Genomic DNA, 21,784 nt, shown 5'->3' on the forward strand with positions numbered 1-21,784 from the left:
TGTTTTATAAGCGTGAGCTTTATGCTAGGTTTTGTGCATATTAGAGAAGAGTGATATGTTTTTAAAATGTGGAATTCCATGTGCTTAATACAAAAAATTAATTCAGGCTATTTGTGGGAGGTTTGGTACTCTGCATACAAACATTGATGCCCCAACCCAGCCCCTCCTTTTTTAAGGTCACTAAGGTAACTGGCTAAGGTCCTAGAAAATCTTTCCTTAATTTTGCGGTTTTTTTCCCCTTCTATCCAGTTTCACTTCTTTCCTTCTTCCTTTCTTTCTTTCGTTTTTCCTTCCTTCCTTCCTTCCTTCCTTCCTTCCTTCCTTCCTTCCTCCCTCTCTCCCTCCCTCCCTTCCTTCCTTCTTTTCTATTTGTTTTGATCTTTAACATCATGGTAAAATCAAACAGGCACATTTACATCAGATCACATTGTATCATTAATCTCTTAGAATTGTGCAGTGCTTTAACAAATGAAGGAACACAAAATCTGAGTGAGACACTGTTGGTCACGTATTCTTGGGAAGATTCCAGTAGAATCTATACCTGCATGTGGCTAATTAAAAGTTATCTTCTTAGAAATTAATTGAATTCATCTTTGGCACATTTTGATTCAACTCTCCAAGTTTAATTTAATTCTCTTTTGACCAAACTGGCAGGTACACTGTGATGCAAGAGACAAAAGACAGATCTTGGGTAAATACTTTTTTCCTGGGCAGCAAAAAATATGTTAATATTTATGCCCTACTTGGAATTAATTTCAACATGGAGAGTTTAAAGGTTTAATGACTTTAATAGTCATCACTATGGAGTGCTTGTTGCCTATACTCTGTTTTAGTTGCATGTTCTACTTAATTCATAAAATGAGGTTTTCATCTAGGAAAACTGGAGATACTTAAGTTTAATGATTGTTTGTCTAAGTAAAGAAGACATTCATTGGTTTTAAAAAGGTAAAATATGAGATAATCACTCTCTTTAAACCTGTATTCTTGGAAAATGACTTCTCTTTATCTGATATAGTGGAACATGGGCTTTGTGCAACAGTGGTTTCCATAACAAAATAAGCACTACTTAGGATGATCTACTTCCTTACCCTGAAATGTAGCAGAAACGTGGTTGGTGTGAATGTGAGTGTGTTCAAGTGCTGGAAGAGACTAAAGAATCATTTAGTGACTACAGATGTCCCATATCTTCATATATGTCATATCCTTTAATTAGTAAGCTTGATAAAATAATCTCATAGGCAAAAAAGGGGAAGTATTGGCTGGCCCAGCATATTAAGTATCCGACTCTTGATTTTGGCTCAGATCAGGGTCTCAGGGTCATGAGATTGAGCCCTACGTTGGGCTCCACACACAGTGCAGAGTCTACTTAGAGATTTTCTCTCTCCTTCTCCCTGCTGAGTGGGGAGCCCAATGTGGGGCTGGTTCCTAGGACTGTAGGATCATGACCTGAGCCAAAGGCAGACACTTAACCAATTGAGCCACCCAGGTGCCCCTAAATAAATAAATCTTTTTTTAAATGTAGGGGGAGTATTTATGCTGAATATGTATAGATCACTAATAGAATACAAAAAGTAAAACAAACAAAAAACTTTAAACAAAATTATAGTTTATAATCCATCAATTTCATTAAAAATTATGTGTGTATATATGTGTGCGTAAATACATATGTGTGTGTATGTATATGTGTGTATATATATATATATATATATATATATATATATATATAGAAGTAAATGTATAAAATCTTTACAGGGATTGCTTCCAGAAAGTGTAATGTGGGTGACATTAACTTTCTCTATAATGTACTATATTCTCCACATTTCCTAAAAAGAAAGTTACTTTGATTACCAAAATAATTTTGTAAGTTTCCAGCCTCATCTCTTGATCCATTTTTATCAAACTTGTTTGTTCATAAATACCAGCATATTGCTAATTTTTTTATATTTCTTATTTATTCTTATTTATTATCTGTGGCCCACAAGTGAGTTCTTAATGGTTGAACCCCTCTTTGAGGAGCACAGGCCAGGTGCAGTGCAAGTCATTAAACATACAGGGTGGGGGATGTCTTTTTAAAAGCCAAATATCTGGTAAACAACTGCCTTATCCTTACAGTAAGATGTAATGGAAAGAAACACAAAGGCATTCCCTCTGGAAAAAAAAAATCCACCCATAAAACAAAACTGAGAAATTCTTTATAAGCCACCTTCTTCCTTCTGAGCCCCTTTAAAACAGTTGACTGAATAGCCAGCTGAACTGATGCTGACAGGCAAGTCACCATAGTTTTTCCTTAAGAGTTCCTGAATGTTGGCAGGCCTCTGGCTTTACAGTGTAAAAAATTCTGCATTCACTGCTGAATGTATATGTCCATTCCTTCTGACAGCTATTTTGTCCAAATGTTGTGGTTCTCTCTGCTGTATCTTACTCTAGCCTGAGTGATGAAGTATGATGTTTTATCCTTGTCTAGTGGTGAAATATTTGGAGGGAAACTGAACACCCTGCTGCTTGCTGTCTTACAGTTGCTCAAACATTCTCTCGAGGTCTTCTGACATGTTACAGGGAATAAGAATGAAGGTAACTGAGAAGCAACAGCATGGCAGGGACTCTATTTTCCCTGCATAGGTACCTATGCATTTTTGAATTGTGAAGGTAGCCCATGTGTCTGCCATATTAGGCTGTAATCTGAGGGATGGAAATGACAAGCATGTGACTCCCTCTGAAATTAGATTAATTTCCTTATTTGGACAGACTTAAAACCTTCATAGGGACAAATGCAGCCAGTCTGAATAGGGTTTCCTTTGGTGGGAGGAGTCCACCAGGCTACGTGATCTTGCCCTTCTGTGATGGAGCCACACTGGGTCTGAACAGCTAAACTGTCCCAGTGCCACAGCCTCTTTATCCTAAGAGCTTGAAGCAACGTTCTATTATGCCCTTAATAGGAAATATGTACAAACAGCCAAGACCTGCCTGGTTCTCCAGCTGAACTCTTGTGTCAACAAGAACAAATCCTTAGAATAGGGAGGGTGCCCAAGTGTCCCTGAGCGCTATCCTCTCTCCAGCTTCAAAGCATCCAGAAAGGCCTCTTTCCCAACAGTGTTCTCCCTGACTCTGACCTACTATCATTGTGTTTGGGGTGATTCTCAAACTAGTCCAAGGATCACTATCCCACATCCATGTTAGTGCCAATTCCTAAGGCACATTGACATTCGTAGGCTGGTAAGTATATGATCTGAGTAAGTGTATACCACAAACCCATGTAGGAACCAAGTAAGATAATGCTGAGCTTCCTGTTTGCTAATTGTTACACCACCAGTCATTTCCTCATACAAACATTTAACAAAAAGAATTTTTCATCATGAAAGATGACAGGTTAAAGATGAGGAGGAAATAAACAAGACAGCCCTTGGCCTCAGGCTGCTTATGTTCTTACAGAGAGATAAGAAAATCCCTGGCAGTTTTACATGGTCACGTGAGCTATAAGGCATGACTCAAAGGCTGGTGTGAAACATCAAGGTCTGGGGGTGGAGGGCATCTAAGAACAGAGCTGGGAGGTGTAGGAAGGAGCTCAATGTGGTCTATAGAGTTGAAGGAAGCTTCAAGAAGGGGAATTAGGCTTACCTGGGGCAACTTCAGAGGTCTGGATGGGACCAGTGGCAAACTTACAGAATGATATTGGGAACTGAGAGGGACTTTAACCATCTAGACCAGGGTCTGGATGGTTCTAATGGCACTACTATCATTTGGACTGGATAATTATTTTATTATTGTTGAGGCTGTCCTTTACTTTATACGACGTTCAGTGGCATCCCTGGCCTCTACCTCCTAGATGCCAGTTGCATCTACTTTCCCTCCACAACAAAGACACCTCCAGACATTACCAAATTTCCTGGGGTGGTCCAAGGTCACCCTGGGATTGAGCACCATTGGTCTAGACCAATACTCAGTTTACTATGAGAACACTGAAACCCAGTTAACAGTAAATCACTTACCCAATAGTTAGTATAGAGACAAAAATAAAACCCCAACTTATGATCATAGTTCAGTCCTCTTTCTACACCAGAAGATGCTGCACCTTTCAGAATTGTTTTCCTTCCCCTTCCAGCATCTTCTTTGTTGTTGAGGATCTGCTGATGCTGTGTCTGCAGAAGAGGGTTGGCCAGAACCCTAAGCTCAGCCTCAGCACTGGCATGGGAACCTAGTGTTTGTGAATGTGACAACAAAGAGTCACTCAGAAGCAAAACAGAACCTGTTTCAGTTGTTGAGAAATTATTTGGACAACTAGATATTGTTTCTCAAGAGTCTTTCATCATTCTCTGCCAAAAACTTTTAGTGGCCCCTACAATTTAAGCCAACTGGCAATGTCAAACACCAGAAAAGACCAAGTGTCATATGTTTCTGAATGCAGTATGGCTCTCCATCTTTGCATTTCCCTGGAGCACCCTCTATAAGTCCATGGTCATCATCACCTGCAGCTGCTTCTCATACTACAGAAGACCCCCTACCACCTAAAAGTGATCTGAAAGTGGGCTCCATCCTAGCCTCTGATATCTAGTAGGTTAGACTCCTAGCACTGTAGTCTCCCAAACATAAAAAAGAAAAGACTACCAAATAAATATTGGAGAGCGCCATCCTCAATCTGCCTTTGAACTTGTAGACTGTCTTTTTCCTACATAACTATGAAAGTAGATAAAATACTTACTTGGGTTCTCTACTTTTTCAATTTGAATAAAGGCCTTTGAATTCTTTTTTCTTTAAGATTTTATTTATTTATTCATGAGAGAGAGAGAGAGAGAGAGAGAGGCAGAAACATAGGCAGAGGGGAAGCAGGCTCCCTGCGGGGAGCGTGATATAGGACTTGATCCCAGGACCCCGGGATCATGACCTGAGCCAACAGCAGACGCTCAACTACTGAGCTGCCCATATGTCCCAACCTTTGAATTCTTCCAACTGTGATGAAATTGTTTCCAGCATGGTGAAAACTGATAGAAGTAAGAAAGAGGAAATTGGATCAAATATTTATAAGAAAAGAGATATGTAAATTTGTATGTATTATTCATGCATTAAATAGTACTGAAGGCCTACTATGTGTCAGGCAGTGTTCTGAGCAGCAGGGATATAGTAGTGAACAAAATTACTGCCTTTGTGGAGCTTATATTCTAATGTGAAGTGACAAAGAATGAATAAAGAAATAATGGAAGTGCCATGCAGGAGAATATATCAGAATGAGCAGTAGAGAATGAGAAAGGAGTACTATTTTAGGTGGGAAGATCAGTAAGGGCATAATTATGGACAAAATGTGATTATTAACTCCACTCCAGTCTAATATCAGGCTAGCTTCTATATAATCTCAGTTGAGAGTGCCCACTCATGCCACCCTTGTGTAATGAATACATGCCCTTGACCAAATCCCACCACCACAAGTGATTATTGAGCCTCAGTTAGATTGATACCATTAGTTTGAAAATTACTCTTTTCTTAGGTGACCCATTCTATTTTTGTGTGCTCTGTTTTGGGGAGTTTATTTTATTAAGTAAAAAATCTGCCTCCTGCCACATCTACCCAACCATATCTAAAACAGAGCACCCCAAATGACCAAAATATTCCTTTCTCTTGTGGTAAGATATTGACTCCTACCTCCAATCAGACAGTGACTGGGAGCTTTTCAGGGAGCTGGAAAAAAAGGGACAGTATTTAATTTTATCTCATGATGTTAAATTTTAATTTCTAGTCACAAGTCATTCAAACAAGAACTTTGTAGCTGATGTAGAATTTAAATAAGACTTTGAAGAGAGGAAGGTATTGTTTTTTATTCCCACTCAGTGTTCATGTGAGACTTTTGCTTTGCCAGTGTCCAGTGGGCTACAGCAAGAGGAGAGAGTAGGATGGATGCCTTTAATTCAATGGCACTTTGGGAGACTATCACCCTGCGGCTCAGAGTAGAAAGAATTATAGAAACTCAGCTCTGTGTACTCTGGAGTAGTCACAGGGCAGAGAATCCAGGCTGGGTAGGGAGAGAGCTACTTCCAGATTCGACATCTGCTTTTGATCACTGCCTGTGACATACAAGCTGAATAAGGGCCACTGTTGGTGGAGAAGGAATAGCAAACATGGAAGCTAGCTTACAATCAAGGTATCACTCAGGTTGCAACTTTTATTGAAGTCATAGATCTAGTCAAGTCATGCAACCTGAGCCAACCCATGGGGTACTTTAACACAGCATATCCATCTGAACGTCGTCTCCCTCATTGTCTCTTAAAGTCTGAGATAACCCAGGAACCTAGAAATAAGACAAAAATGCAAAACATTTTCCCCCAAATTGCCAGGTAGAAGAGCAAACACCAGCAGCATGATCCTAAGAGGTCCCCAAGCCAAAACCAAAGGATTTCTTGAGTGACTCTCTATTGCAGATACAGCTAGAAGTCAATTTCTCTATGTGTGTAATATACATTATATAGTCTTATATAGAAGTATATAAGATTGTGTAATATTTCCATTTTATTTCCTGATGTGGGGGCTCAGAGAGCTGCATTCATGAGGAAGAGAGAATATTTTTAAGATATAACTTATTCCCAGATGCATAGCTCTAATTTACCTGAACTCTCAATTTGAAAAGAAAAAAAGGAGCATGTACTTTAAGAAAACAAAAAATGTTTGAAAGTACTACTGTTGTGGGCAGCCTGGGTGGCTCAGCAGTTTAGCGCCACCTTCAGCCCAGGGCATGATCCTGGAGACCGGGGATCGAGTCCCACGTCGGGCTCCCTGCATGGAGCCTGCTTCTCCCTCTGCCTGTGTCTCTGCCTCTCTCTCTCTCTCTCTCTCTCTCTCTCTCTCTTTCTCTGTGTGTGTGTGTGTGTGTGTTTCTCATGAATAAATTTTTTAAAAATCTTTAAAAAAGAAGAAAGTACAACTGTTGTAATAATACATTTAATTCAAAGAATACCAAATACATGTATGTACCTAGAATCCAAGTATGGGGAAAGATGGCTGGGTTCTAAGGTGACACAGAACAAGGGTTAATTATGTAGTGAAAATGTCTTTAACTCCTGTGAAATAAATCTCCTACAATAATGAACATATCTAAAAACTTGATTTAGAACAAGAGGGAGTTATTGTATAGAACTTTCCCTAGGAACCTAAAATCACAGGTTGCCAGAAGCCAGGAGAGCTAAAATAGTTACTGTAATTCTTTTCGATAACCAGGGTTGAAGAAGTCAGTGGTCAGGGAAGTGGAGGTGTGGAGCTGGAGACAAGATGGCACCTTTCTCCCATCCGGGGTGTAGAGGTGGGCTCCCATACCTTCCTTTTCTACCCCTGCAGCCATCAGACCCCTTCTCCCCTTTATTTTCTATGATCCCTTCCCATTGTTTTCCTTCATCTTAACATGGGATTTCCTGAGCTTCAGCTCCCTGCTGCTACAGGCTCTCCAGCACTTAAGGTGTAACATCCAGTCTGTGTGTTGGTAAGGAGGGGAAGAGGCAAGGGAAGGATGAGAAAGATTGGTAGGAAAGACTAGCAATGGCAGATGGTGAGTGAGTGCCTGGGTCACCACTGGGGAATCTGCTGGAAAGTGCCATCTAGAACCTCTCTCTTCCACTTCTTATCTGTTAGTTTTCCCAGAAGGCAAAAGATTAGAAAATCATTCAGCTTTGTTAAGAAACATTAACAGGCAATTTTACAAACTATTTATTATTTATGTTATTACTACATAACATCATAAATCATACAAATCATTGAATAATGTCAGGTTGCCTCTGGGGTAGTCTGCTCTTGTAGGATATCTACCTATGATTGCTCAGGCTTAAATCATTAGAGGAAATGCTGGTCTAACCTAACTCTAACCTCAGCTGTAATTTCCTTGGCTTTGGTAGAAATTATGGTAACACAATATTCTAGAAAATTACCTACTTGCAAAACACAGGAGATTCCATATTTTCCCATTTCTGGGTTTTTAATAAACTAAAAATAAAGAGGTATGTCAGGAGCCCAAGGTTCAAGGCCACTGTCTATTACCAACCAGATGCTTAATCTTGGACAGTCACCTCACCTGCCTGGGCCTCACCATACTCACCCATACAGTGACTTCTGGCACAAACATCCATTTTTATAAACATTTCTTATAGTAAATGAAAATAAAGGCTTTTAGTTGAATATTAGAAATTCAACTAAAGGGATTATTAGTATATGAGGGGATTTGTAATATACCATATGTTCTCGATCTGCCCATTTTGGCTTCCTATTTCTGTAATAAACGTGTAAGTGTAAGTTGCTTAGCTAAATAAAAGTATACTTTCTCATTGCAGATAAATAAAATTTACCTATCCCTGGATGAAGTGCTTGGGAAGCCTCTAAATGCCATAGTCAACTGCCATTTCAAAGAAGAGAAAATAGATGGTTTTGGAAAGTTCATGCTGTTTCTTCATTGAATTTTAGGTGAGTGTATCTAAAACAAAGAATTTAAGATGGACTTTGCCCTATTTCAACTCTTAAAAGTGCTTCTCTCCTTTGCATGAAAAGAAAATGGGGTTAAATGTTATCAATGTTCTGTACTTCTAGTGGGGGTGCCACACAGTGAAAGACTTAGTTTTTACGTGCCTTTTGTGATTTTGTTGTTGTGTCAAATCACCTGGAGTATGAGGTATGACATACAGACACCCTGACATCCTTCCTCGTTTCTATTAAGCAAATGCCATAGTACTTCATTCTATTCTAAAGGTCATCTAATTTTTTAAATATATAAAAGTATTTAGCATCAGAGTAATAAGCCAGAATGAGACAAAACTATGTTTTCATGGCATAAACTGGAGGAAAATTTGATGGTGGTAATGACAGTTTAATCATTAACAAGTCTATGTGTGCCACACAAGGCTAACATTTCAAAGGCTGCCCGTGAGGAGATTTTATACTGCTTAAATTAAAGTAAGACATGGTTTAGGTTAGGTGTGGTTTTTAAACTGCCATGTATGATTAAGCACACACACATCAAGCTTTGTTTTGCTTGGCCATAATGGATAAATATTTTTTACATCATCATCCATAATTACCCTTCCATGCTACAAAAGACATAAGCCTACAAATTGGTGCTTTACTGTTCGTTCGCAATATGCCATTGTCATTCCTCAGCAGAATAGAAAGGTATGGAGGAAATTGAGTGGTCTTGTGCAGGAAATTGTGTGGCTTTCCCCCCTCCTCTTGAGTCCAGTTTTCAAAGTGTGGTTTTATTATCTACTTTGAAGAACGATGATTTCCATCAGAATAAACCTCTGTTCACAATTCTGAATAAAACAATGCAACTGACATAGCATTGACCGCTTTCTACATCTAATGCAGAAGACGCCAATGCTTCCTTTATACTTTTTATTAACTTCAACGTGAAGATGCTCGTTCCCTCATAATCTTTGGGGTGTGTAAATTTGGTTTATTGAGATTGTATGTGGAACTAAAATGGTGATTTCATCTATTTACAAGATGTTTGGTGAACACAGTTACAGGCGCTAAACTTAGAGCCCTTAAAAAATATCAGTAAATCAATTTGCCCTAGTTTTCTAGGGCAAATTGCCCTTCATTTTCAATTTGCCCTTCATTTTCTGGAGGAGAAAATGAAGGTGAGAAACGTATTTACTTAACTCTATTTTCCAGTTCTGCTGGTCTGTGCCAGTGTTTACCTTCTTGTCCATTCCTTGCTCTGCTCCTACTCTACTGGTTCCTTGGGGACTGACCCCTCTGGACTATACTTCCACCTCTGCCCCCAAGACTCACCTCATTGTTCCCACTTTCCCTCAGTAACCTTGAACTCTGAGCTCCAGTAATATCACCTCTTCCCTTTCTCCCGTTAGATGTGTGGGTGGTCATGCCTTTGGCTTCCTGCTGCTGTTGATCTCGGAGTTGATCCCCTGCTTAACTCTCAATTCTTCCATCATCCCTGCAACTGTTTCTCTAGATTAAATTCCATTTGTTTTAAATACTTAGGGTATTTTCTCTTTTCTTGGTTACATTCTCATTGGCCAAACAGTCCTTCATTAATTTCTCCCTAAACTATTAGACAAAAAGAAGTGAACAGGGATTACTTGTGTCTTCCAAGGAGAATGATTCTCAGGATATGCATTTCAGGTTAAATGTAAAGTTTGATTTTTCTACACCAGAAAAAATTTAATATATATAATATATTTAAGGCTATATTCTAAGCTGTGTGTAGAAGCATTAGCATTAATTTGTTGCTATTAACAAAATCCTTGTCATATTCTTATTTTGTATATCAAGTTAATAGGAAGATTTTTAAATTCTCAGATATGGGGGCATCTGGGCGGCTCAGTCAGTTAAGCAGCTGCCTTTGGCTCAGCTCATGATCCCCGGGTCCCAGGATGGAGCACTGCATCTGGCTCTCTCCTCATCAGAGTCTGCTTCTGCCCCTCCCCCCCTGCCCATTCTCTCTCTTTCTTTCTCTCTCTCTCTCTCTCTCAAAAATGAATAAATAAAATCTTTTTTAAAGTCTCAGATATGTACCAAATATGATTGTTACTTTTTAAATACATTTCACAGAGTATAGATAAGAACTGCTTCGTAGGGACTCATTCCCATTCCTGCATTCACATTTCAGTCTGGAGCTTCAGATCTGTCTGATTATGGATCTGACCTCTCTCTTTCAGTAACAGTTGTTTGCTGCTTGAAGATGGCCTATGATCTGATCTGCTCACATTTCCTTTAATAAATACGGGCTCTATTAGAAAGCTAAGTGATCAGATGCCACTTTGTGTCTGTCTCTTCTGGGCAGGTAAACAATTCACCACTATCTCAATGATCCCACTGAGGGCTTCCTTGCTATATTCAAATAGCTTTTCATAAAATCACTTGGTTATTTTAGATGCGAGTACCTTGCTTTTTTCATTTCTTTCTCATTTATTTATGTAGACATTTTCCCTTTCAATCTTTTCTCAGAGGTTATCGTGACTGTTCATCTGTCCATTATAATGTATTGTGTATACATTCAAGAGGACACGGTGTCCCTCCTCTCAACAGTTTTCGTCTATTCAAACAATGTTAATGTTAAATCTGCAATGCCTAATTGAGAATCCTTTCAGACAAGGTGAAAATGCCATCACAAGCAGAATTACTTAGATCCCTTGGTAACCCAAAATTGAGACACACAGGGATGAATAGCTTTATGGTGTGGTTTAAGATGCAGTGAATCACTGATGTTCTCAAAACGAACCTTCCTTAGGTTTGATAACAGCACTGAAAATTCTAATAATTAACATTTCTCTACAGCTTAGGGAAATAAGGCTTTATAAAGTCATATTTTAAAAAAATACTCTCAGGGAAGGAAATGCATCCATTAATAATACATACTACATCACACACAAGTCTAATGAAGTAACAAGCCAGAGACTCCTGAGGGAGTGGTATGTACACTCAGCTTCTGAGGATGTGGTACACATAAGTAGGAGGGGACTACTGAGCTAATCTCACTAAGTTCATATGTTGCCAGGTGGGTCAAGGGAAACATGCCATAAAAGATAGCTGGGGATGAATGGATCTTAAGGTCATATTGGAGGAAGGGTAGGCAGAGTGGAGGTATTAGTCCTTACATTGATGAGCAGCACTGTAAATGGAGATTTTAAATCTGTGGGGCCCAAATAGTTCAGGAAGGTGCTTTAAACAAGACGTAGTCAGTATTATTTCTGCTGAACCACAAAGTATGATATTGGAAAAAATCAAATATGTTTAAAGGCAGAAATCATCTGTAATCCATCTCAGTATTCCTGGAAATTGGCCCAATCCTTGGTTCACTGTAGATAATTTCTAAATAAATGGTTGTTGAATAAAGACTAAGGCCCAAAGCAATGATAGCTAATGCTTACTGCATTCTTCTTTTCTGCCAAACACTATTCTTATAGACATATACTTAAAAAATAGAGAGAGAGACATACACTTCATTTCATGCTTAAACAATTCTATAACATAGGTAGTATTATATCTCCTTATTTGAAAGATAAGGAAACTTGGGCTCAGGGAGATTAAATCATCTGCCTCAAGTTAAATTGGGGGTAAAAATTCAAATCCAGACAGTCTGGCTTCAGACCCTGTGCACTTAATTATTATGTTCACTCTCTCTCATGTAATATAATTATCAAGTAACTTTAAAACACAGAAGCAACATCTTTTATTATTAAAAACCTTATATCATTTCAGAACATGCCTTTATTAAGAGCTCTCACCCTACTCTTGAATGGCCTCACTTTGAACCACAGATTCCCTCTTTTCAGTGTTCCTATTCTCCTTTTGTTGTAAAACATGACCATCTAGGGGCTCCTGGGTGGCTCATTCAGTTAAGCATCTGCATTCAGCTCACATCATGATCTCTAGGTCCTGGGATTAAGCCCCACAAAGGGCTCTCTACTCAGTGGGGAGTCTGCTTCTTCCTCTGCCTCTGCCGTCCCCCCTGCTTGTGTTCTCTCTCTTGCTCACTTTCTCTCTCAAATAAATAAATAAAATCTTTAAAAACAAAAAAACAAAAAAAAGTGGCACCTGGGTGACTCAGTGGTTGAGTACCTGCCTTTGGCTCAGGTCGTGATCCCAGGGTCCTGAGATCGAGTCCTGCATCAGGCTCTCCACAGGGAGGCTGCTTCTCCCTCTGCCTATGTCTCTGCTTCTCTCTCTGTGTCTCTCATGAATAAATAAATAAATAAATAAATAAATAAATAATAATATTTTAAATAAATAAATAAAACAAAACATGACTGTCTAAATCAACTTCCTAATTTACATTCAAGTCTCATTATTCCTATGCTTTAATTGCTCAATCTGAAATTCATATTTTAAATATCCTATACCTCCTTTTATTTCGTTTGCTCCATTTAAGAATGTGTAATTTAAAGCAGCGAATTACTTGACCTCTCTGAGCCTTAGATCCTTACCTAAAAACTTTTGTATAATTTGTCATGAAGGCTAGAAAATAATATCCATAAAACAAGAAGGCACAGTTCCTGATACATAGCAGGTGCCCAATGAACAGTAGCCAATATGATCTAATTACCCTGGGCCACTTCAATCTCAAAGCCAGTGCTGGCTGCATCATCACCTGCAGAACAAAATCTGTCTCATGTATTCCTTAGCAGGTAATAATACAGGCACAACAGACCTCTTCAGTTTCAGAACCTACCTTTGCTCCTCATCAGTTGATCTTTGCTAGCATAGGAATCATCTAATCTACATTCTCTAAACCATACTGTTTGTGCATTTACTTTTACTGACACTGATTTTTCTGCCTGGACTCTCCCACCATTCATACTCCTCTCCAAAGCCCCCTCACCCATATGCACATAGGCACTCTCCAGTGACTGGCAATATCCCAGTCATGCTTCAAGATCCATCACAGCTGTTGCTGCTACCAAATGACTTTCAGTGAAGTCATTAATGACCTCTCCTGGGTCAACGGTTATCATCAGTCTTTCTCTGAGTTCACATAGCCCTTTGGGCCATTACCAGGAGATCAGCAACAATTATAGACAATAGAAAGAAAAGGGATCTCATTCAATCTCTCACAGCCTCATGCCACTTCCCACGTTATCTGTCTTCCCTTTAAAATTTTCATTAAGAACAAATGCCAAGTCTTTTCTTTAACTTTGAATCCCCTGAACCAAGCTCACAGTAGTCTCCTCTTTTTTTGGTTTTGAATGAAGTGTGGAGGGTCATATTTTGAGATATGCTTGAGTGCTTCCAGTGTGGTGAAGATCATAGCACTTCTTCCAGCATTACAAGCTCCCTTAGGGAACAGGAGACCTCACAGAGGGGATCTAGTGCCACTGTGCCAAGCACCAAAGCAGATGCTCCATAAATATTATCCTATTTAATTTTTATAATATCCTTGCAAATTAGCTCTGGTTTCTGTCCTTATTCCGATAAGAAAACTAGGGTCTCAAGAGCGTAGGTAACTTGCCAATGTCACATTTCTGCTAAGTGGCAGGATGCGCGTGTGAAGTCCTATCTTTCCACTGCAGCAAACTGCCTCACTGAAAGAGCTTTCCAATTTAATCCTAGAAGAAGAATATGTATGTAAGATAATGCTAAAATTTTCCATTTAAAATATTTCCTGAGGAGTAAGCTATTTATAAGTCTACAGATCTTTTTTTCTCATTGGCAAATAAGTTTATGTTTAGGCTGATGCTAAAATTAGCACTATTTCTGTTCAACAAGAGTTTAAAAGATACAGCACCTTGTGGTTCTGAGACTATTTATGCAAAAACCTCATGTACTGTTGTGAGCATAAGCTTGGAAATGATGTCTAACACTGTCGATTGGTAGAATTTTAGGGCTATCCATTATGCAGAATCACCGCTAATGCTGGGGCTCTTGAAGGCAAGGATTTCTGTCTCCTTTTCTTTTTTTTCTCCTTAAGAATATATATGAAGTGAATATTTATAACTAATTATAAAAAGTTTGTTTGGGATGCAAAATAAAAAAATTTCTGTAGACATGACACTGTTAGCCCTCCTTAAAAGAGTACATAAATGTGTTCTGAATTTTTCTAAAAATCACGCTATTCAAATATCATGTATAAGAATAATAACTGCCATGAATAAAACTCAAAATTTGCAAAAACCAATATCTGGCTTCATTTTAATTGCAAAAATCCGTATCCATACAGAAGGGTTTCTTCCACTGATGAAAAGTTCTGATGATGCTTAGGCCACATTTGTACCTATAATGACCATTCACTCATTTATTCTTTAAATATATAACACATCTCTTATACTCCCTGGCTCTGTGTTAGGCACCTGGGAGCCTGAGATAAATAAGGCATGATTATTTCAGATAGCATCCTACTTTGGGGTAGCTTATAAAGAACGGATATTAATTTCTCATAGTTCTTCAGGCTGAGAAGTACAAGATCAAGGCACCAGCATGGTCACATTCTGGTGAGGACCCATTTCCTGGTTTGAAGCAAACACTTTCTCTCTGTATCCTCACATGTAAAAGGGGCTAGGCAGCTTTGTCAGGCCTCCTTTATAAAAGCACTAATCCTATTCATGAGGGCTCCATCCTCATGACCTAATCAACCCCAGAGTTCCCAAATTCTGATACATCACATTGGGCATTAGGACTTCAACATTTGAACTTCAGGGCAGACATTGAGGCCATAGCAACTCTTAATTTTACATTTGAGGATGTGGAGGCCGAGAGATTAAGTACTACCTCTAAAATTAACAGCAAAATCACAACTAGGACCTGTATGAGTCTCCTACCACCTAACTCCTGTCCATCCTACAACACACTAGCCAGTATTACTATATTTGTGATCTAACTTTCCTCCAAGAGAACTTTCTACATGTAAGGAAAGACTAAGAAATTGATTTGGGTTTTATTTACAATACAAAGAAGTAGATTTACTATTCATCAAGTACTTTAGAGAACTACCAGGAGCAGCTTTGCTAGGTGTTGGATATACAGCTGAGCAAAATCCAAAACGCCTTCCTAGCTCACATCCTGCTTATTGTCGGGTACGCGCATGTCTGAAACCCCAGCATAAAAGCCACAAACTGCCCTTTAATGGGAATAGCAAAATAGTCCAGGTGCTGACAGGCATAATGTGATGCTAAAAATGGCAACTAGTGTGACTGTAACATACTCGTTTCTTTAAAAAAGAAATGTAAAATAGGAAAATCTATAAATGCCCCATATATTAAAACAAAAAGATACAGCCCTGTGCCTTTGGTCTACTGCTTTGGATAACTTGTTACTATTCCAGAGTGAAAAAGAATTTAAAAAATATGAGTAGCATATGTACACTGCAGTGCCTATCTTTGAGTAAAATAAACATATAGTAGCTTAGAAAAAATAAGACTTCTATTCATTGCCCCAGGTTAGGTCCCTGCCTGTTCTCTTTTGTCTGTCGATTTCCCGTTAGTATCCCAGAAGAGTTTGCAGGATGCTATTTACCTTTATGTAAGTATGATTTTTTAAAACTGTGATCATCATGAGAATGGATGGAACAATGCTTTCCTATCGAAAACTGAGGATTATGATGTGTTTACAAGAGTTAATCACAAAGTGCTTTAATGTTAGTGCATTCATATGGGAGACAGTTTACTGTTTTAACTTGAATCTCCACCATCAATTGATTTTTGTAACTTTCAAAACCTGACTTTTAAATCCGTACAGTTTATTTTAGCAAAATCTTATACCGTGAATCTGATAGTTTCAAATGATCAAAATAGATGAATACCTTAGCTCTCTTTCCTATCATTCTTTACAATTCTGTAACAGTGGGCTGGAAATTTTTCTGTTTGTGTGTGTATGATACGTGTTCAGTCTCAAATAAATCCTTGCCATAATTGTTCTTCCAGGTCTAGCTGCAGAGATGAGTAAGGTGGCTGTCTTTTTCTAAGAGTGTTCTTATTTTTATACCATCCCTTCCTGATGCATACGAACAACCCTAGTATCACATGGCTTCTCTTCTGAAGTTGAATTTCTTCCCAGAGTAGTAGCATCCGGCAGAAGGCACATTTGGAGATAAAAAAGCCTCATCATGTTCCAGAGAAGGCTACATTCTTCCCATTCAGCCACTGTAAATGAGCCTTTTATGACCTCAATTCAGTGAAGTTCCGTTTTATACCGGCACAAATACAGCCCCGCTGGGTTCACATACCCTCCTACATGGCCAACAGTGCCACCAGAGCAACACCAAGCATGCCACCACCCGAATCTCTGGCACATTCCCACAGCACTTTGAATTCTCTTTAGCAGGAAACATTTTCAGACATTAAGTACAGTGGTAAAACTACCCTAATATAAACACCTTTCCATGCTCCCCTGGGCTTTCCCTCCCCACAATCCAAAGAGCTAAAAGGGCCTAAGAAGCAGGGCTTGTAAATTCCCATCCTAAACACAGTTCTGAACAGGACTTCCTCCATCTGATCAAAAGGATTCCTTTGAGGTTTTCCATATCCTCCAGCTCTGAGGCTATTGTGTACACGGTTGCACCTGTAAGCGTGAAGGCTTGTCACTAAAGTGTTATTCATCCACTTTCTGAAAAATAGTGAGGTCCCCCACGTTTACCTAATAATAAAGATAATAGTCTAGTTCAGCTCATGATTGCCTTCTCATTAAAATATTCAGATCCTTTCCATACTCACACGTAGAGTTCATGCTTAATGTATACTAAAGGCAGTAAGCTGTGGTTGCCTAGTAACCAGTGGAGGTGTGTCCAAGAGGCTGAAGAACATAAATGAATAACTGAAACATTAACATTAGTTTCAGCTGGGTGACCTAAGCCTTAATTCAGCACCAGCCATTTCAGACGTTTCTAATGGGCTGGTGAAACAGTAGCTTTCTCAGAAGTAGCTCATTAAATCATAAGAATGAGAATTAGCATTTAATATAATGTTCTTCTCGATGGTCTGATAGGGGACAAGCGAATGACTGAAAAAGCAACAAGACCAGATCCTAACATCTTTGATATGCTTTCTACAGAATGAAATGTCTGCTAAGACTCACGCTCTCAGCTTTTTCCAAATGCTTATGAATTTGTTTGATCAGTTTGGGGGGGGGGGATATTTCAGTCTTTTTATTTTAAGATATATTTATTTATTTGAGAGAGACGGTTCATGTGTGCACATGCTCACAAGGAGGAAGAGGCACAGAAGGAGAAGGAGAGAGAGAATCTCAAGTAGACACTACACTGAGCATCTAGCCTGACATGGGGCTCAATCCATGACCCTGAGATCATGACCTGAGCTGAAATCAAGAGTTGGACGCTTACCTGACTGAGGCACCCAGGCACCTCTTTCACTCTTTATTCAAGCCTCTAACAGTATTACCTTTTTCAAGTTGAGTTTTTAAGGATTCTGAAACATTTATCTCCCTTTTAAAACTCATTGTTTTAAAAAGCAATGTAGAAGCAAAAGAAAATTGTGTAGAGTAAGAGCACATTTAGCTGGATGGTGAAATCAACCCACCAAATAAAAAACTCCTGCCTTATACCTTCTGAAGAAAACACTGCCCACAATCCAAAGTGCATCCATATGATGCCATTCTGTTCTAACTGGGCTACCTAAATATTAAAATTTTTACAGTGTGCCCTTTATATCATACTTTGTGAAGGACAAGTTAGTTATCCTTCCTGAATCAATGAAGATTTGGCAGATCTGGTGTCATTTAGATAGAAGGAACTAAAACAGAACTCTTACTTGTGCCGCTTTAAAATAACAACCCTTGGGTGCCTGGGTGGCTCAGTTGGTTAAGCATCTGCGTTTGGCACAGGTCATGATCTCCAGGTCCTGGAATCGAGCTCCGCATCAAGCTCTCTGCTCAAAGGGAATCTGCTTCTCCCTCTCCCTCTGCCCCTCCACCCCACTCATGCTTGCTTGCTCTTTCTCTCTCTCTCCCAAATAAATAAAAGCTAAAAAAAAAAAAAAACAACCACTCAGGCTAGTTTAACAAAATAGGAATGGTTAGGCTTAAAATAAGGGTAGATTCAGAAGTTCAAACGTTATGCTCGGCACCTTGTTTCTTTCCCCTTTCTCAGCTCTCTTTTCCTCTGGTGCTGAATTAATACTTAAGGAGGCTCTATCAATGCAATGATGAAGAAAGCCACCAGCAACTCTCACCATACAAAATCTACCCAGCCACAGATCACAAGGAAAGAGTTTAGCTCTGTATCCTACAGAACTTTGGCACTGCTTCTGTGCTTAGTTCTAGATAACTTCAGTATACGCATGGATGATCCAATCAACACCTTCCTCATATCCAGAAATAAATCCCTCCATTTGACCTCAACCATCTACTTCTTTGAAGCATGTCTACCATCAGAAAAACAAGCAAGATATCTCCCTCTCCAAACACTACTTTCTACCCTTCTGGATCTTTTGTTCTGATCTCCACACTTTGTGTTCAGTATAGAAGCTTTTTGTCCTAGTTCTTTCTCCCTGTCAAATAACTACCTCTTGTCCTTAGTTCCTTCCTTGCCTGGTTAGATTCCATGGTCCCTTTCCTTTTATGTACCTTCAACTCTCTTGCATGTCTTTCTTCCCATCATATTCACCAGGCAATAGCAAACCAAGTAGATGAACCCTCACTTATCCATACCTTTTTGGCTGAGCTTTGTCAAAAAAAAAAGTCACACAACTAAGCATGCTAGACTCATGCTAGACTCATGTACACTACATCAGATGTGCTTGCAGTACTCTCTCTATAATCAGCTCATTCTCCTCATCTACACAAGGACTCGCTCATTACTTCTCCCCTCGCATCGAAATTCTTCTACACATTCCTCATTCTGAGCTAGCAACCTTGCTTCTTACTTCATTGAGATGATAGAAGCCACTAGATAGGAACTCCCTCTTTCCATGCCCAAATGTACACATATACCCTCATCTACACCCTTCTTCCCTCATCTTGTCACAAGAGAGGCAATTTCTCCACATGTGCTCCGTATCTAGTCCGCTTTTACCCTCTTAGGGCTGTGCACATGCCATCAACCATTTTCTTTCCCATATCATCAGTCTCTCTGACTTTAATGGACCACTCTTCTCAGCATGTATTTTCTACAGTCTCCTATATTTGAAGTATTCCCTTGATTTCATGTTTCCTTTAACTTACTGCCCGACCTCTGCTCCCCTACAAATCCAATTTTCTCAAAAAAATTTTTTTGCTTACCCAGTCTGACTCTACTTCCTTACCTCCTATTTTTCTGTCCCTCACCATTCCATGGAAAGGTTTTTTTATGGTTTTATTTATTCATTCATGAGAAACATACAGAGAGAAGCAGAGACATAAGCAGGCCCCTGCGAGGAGCCCAATGCGGGACTCGATCCCAGGACCCCAAGATCACAACCTGAACTGAAGGCAGATGCTCAACCACTGAGCCATCCAGGTGGTCTTTCATGAAAAAGGTTTTTATTAAGATGGTCATTATCACCATATTCTAAAATAAATGAATGCTTTTCCCATTCTCATCTTACTCAACCTCTCAGCAGCTTTCAATTCAAAGGCCACCCCTTCCTTCCTGAAAAACTCCCATTTAGCTTCCATAGAAACATACAAGAATTTCTTCTTACCTCCCTGACCTTCTCTGTCTTGGAGAGGAGTCTTGGGTGCACTTCTCCACATATGTTCTCCTTTTCCCATGGCTTTAAAAAATTCTCATGTACCTCCAGCTCTCACCTGTACATCTCTATTTTGAGCCCTATCTTTCGGGCTCCAGGCATATAGAGACACAGCCTATGTGACATAACTGCCTGACTCAGAGACATTTAAATTCAATACTTTGCCTTGTCCCATGTTGCATTCCCTCAACATGCTCCTGCAGCCAGCTTCTGCACTGTAGTAAATGGCACCTCCATTTACTACTGAGGATTTTTCTTTACCTTCTATTCTTATTCATTCTCCCTCATTCAGTTTATGACTCAGTCCTGTCAATTCAGTCTCCAAAATATATTTCAAATGTACGCATTTCTCACTGTCTCCATTGTCAGCTTTTTAGTTCAGAAGTAACACCTGGCCCTCAGACAGTTTTTTTTTAAGATTTTATTTATTTGTTAATGAGAGACACAGAGAGAGAGGCAGAGACATAGGCAGAGGGAGAGGCAGAGGTCCTAATCCCAGGACCCTGGGATCACAACCTGAGCCGAAGGTAGACGCTCAACTGCTGAGCCACCTAGGTGCCTGTCCCAGACTGGTTGCTCTTTAAACACACTTGTCCCTCTTCTGTCCATTCTCCACACTATAGCCAGGACACTCTTTTAAAAATAAAAAATTGGATTATGGGGCAGCCCGGGTGGCTCAGCAGTTTAGCACCACCTTCAGCCCAGGGTGTGATCCTGGAGACCCAGGATCAAGTTCCACCTCGGGCTCCCTGAGTGGAGCCTGTTTCTCCCCCTGCCTGTGTCTGTGCCTCTCTCTGTGTCTCTAATGAATAAATAAAAATCTTTTTTAAAAAAGTTGGATTGTGTCACTATTAGATTTTAAATCCTTAAAAACTTTCCTACTGTATTTAGGAGAAATTTTAGAGTCCTTCCAAAGCCCTATTCTGCCAACTTTTCCATGCCATGACCCTTGACTCTTTATGCATATTATAACCACACAGTTCTTCTAGTGTTCCTTGAAAACATCATGCTCTTTCCCTCTCAGGGATCTCACACATGCTCTTCCCTTTGCCTAAAGACTCCTCCCCATTCTGCACAGGTACCATCTCAAATATCACTTTCTCAGAGAGCATTTTTTTAATTCATACCCCATTCCAAGAGTGGACACAGACTTAATTACTCGCTGGATGCTTAAAGCAATTCTCAAAGCTTTTTCAACATCTTGATGATGATAACAGAGATACCATAAGTCAGAATCCCAAAATTAGTCATCAGCATCATTATTCCTTGGGCCATAGTCATACTCTTCAGAAGGGATCCCATATTGGTCATTTCCTCCTGGCCACCATATTTTAGAAACTGCTTCCCCTACAGATAGGAATTCCCTATGACTTGGACCTAGTTCGCTGTGTCCAGAACTTCTGCACCCATTCTCCCTTGATCTAGGCCCCAGATCCTTACTCATTCCAGTTAATAACTTACAGTTCTCCACCTATGCCACCCATAATGAAGGGACCGTTTTTCTCTGTTACATAGAGTGGCTTAATTTCTCTTCCTTTATCAATTTCTTGCAGACTAGTTTATATATAAACAGTAGGCCCATTAAAGTTTATTCCAAAAAAAGAAAGTTCTTCAAAGATGGTTATGAAGACTCTAACCTCTTTTAGAATATGGAAAATGCTGCAGTTTTAAAAGTAACAATCCATTTT

At 39.4% G+C, this 21,784-nt stretch overlaps 1 protein-coding gene across 25 annotated transcripts in view; it reads left to right on the top strand.

The window, feature by feature from the left end:
- The window catches only part of DTNA (dystrobrevin alpha), a 356,943-nt gene that overhangs the window by 166,313 nt on the left and 168,846 nt on the right, over nt 1–21,784 (top strand). For 24 of the 25 annotated variants that reach the window (XM_041746612.1, XM_041746639.1, XM_041746631.1 and 21 more), the window contains exon 2: nt 8,298–8,427. The gene's annotated coding sequence lies outside the window, so the exon portion shown is untranslated. Of the gene's footprint in view, nt 1–7,197; nt 7,280–8,297; nt 8,428–21,784 lie in introns of all 25 variants that reach the window. The other variant, XM_041746622.1, reaches the window with a different exon arrangement.

This window comes from Vulpes lagopus, chromosome 1, assembly GCF_018345385.1.
Source record: "Vulpes lagopus strain Blue_001 chromosome 1, ASM1834538v1, whole genome shotgun sequence".
Classification (NCBI taxonomy): domain Eukaryota; kingdom Metazoa; phylum Chordata; class Mammalia; order Carnivora; family Canidae; genus Vulpes; species Vulpes lagopus.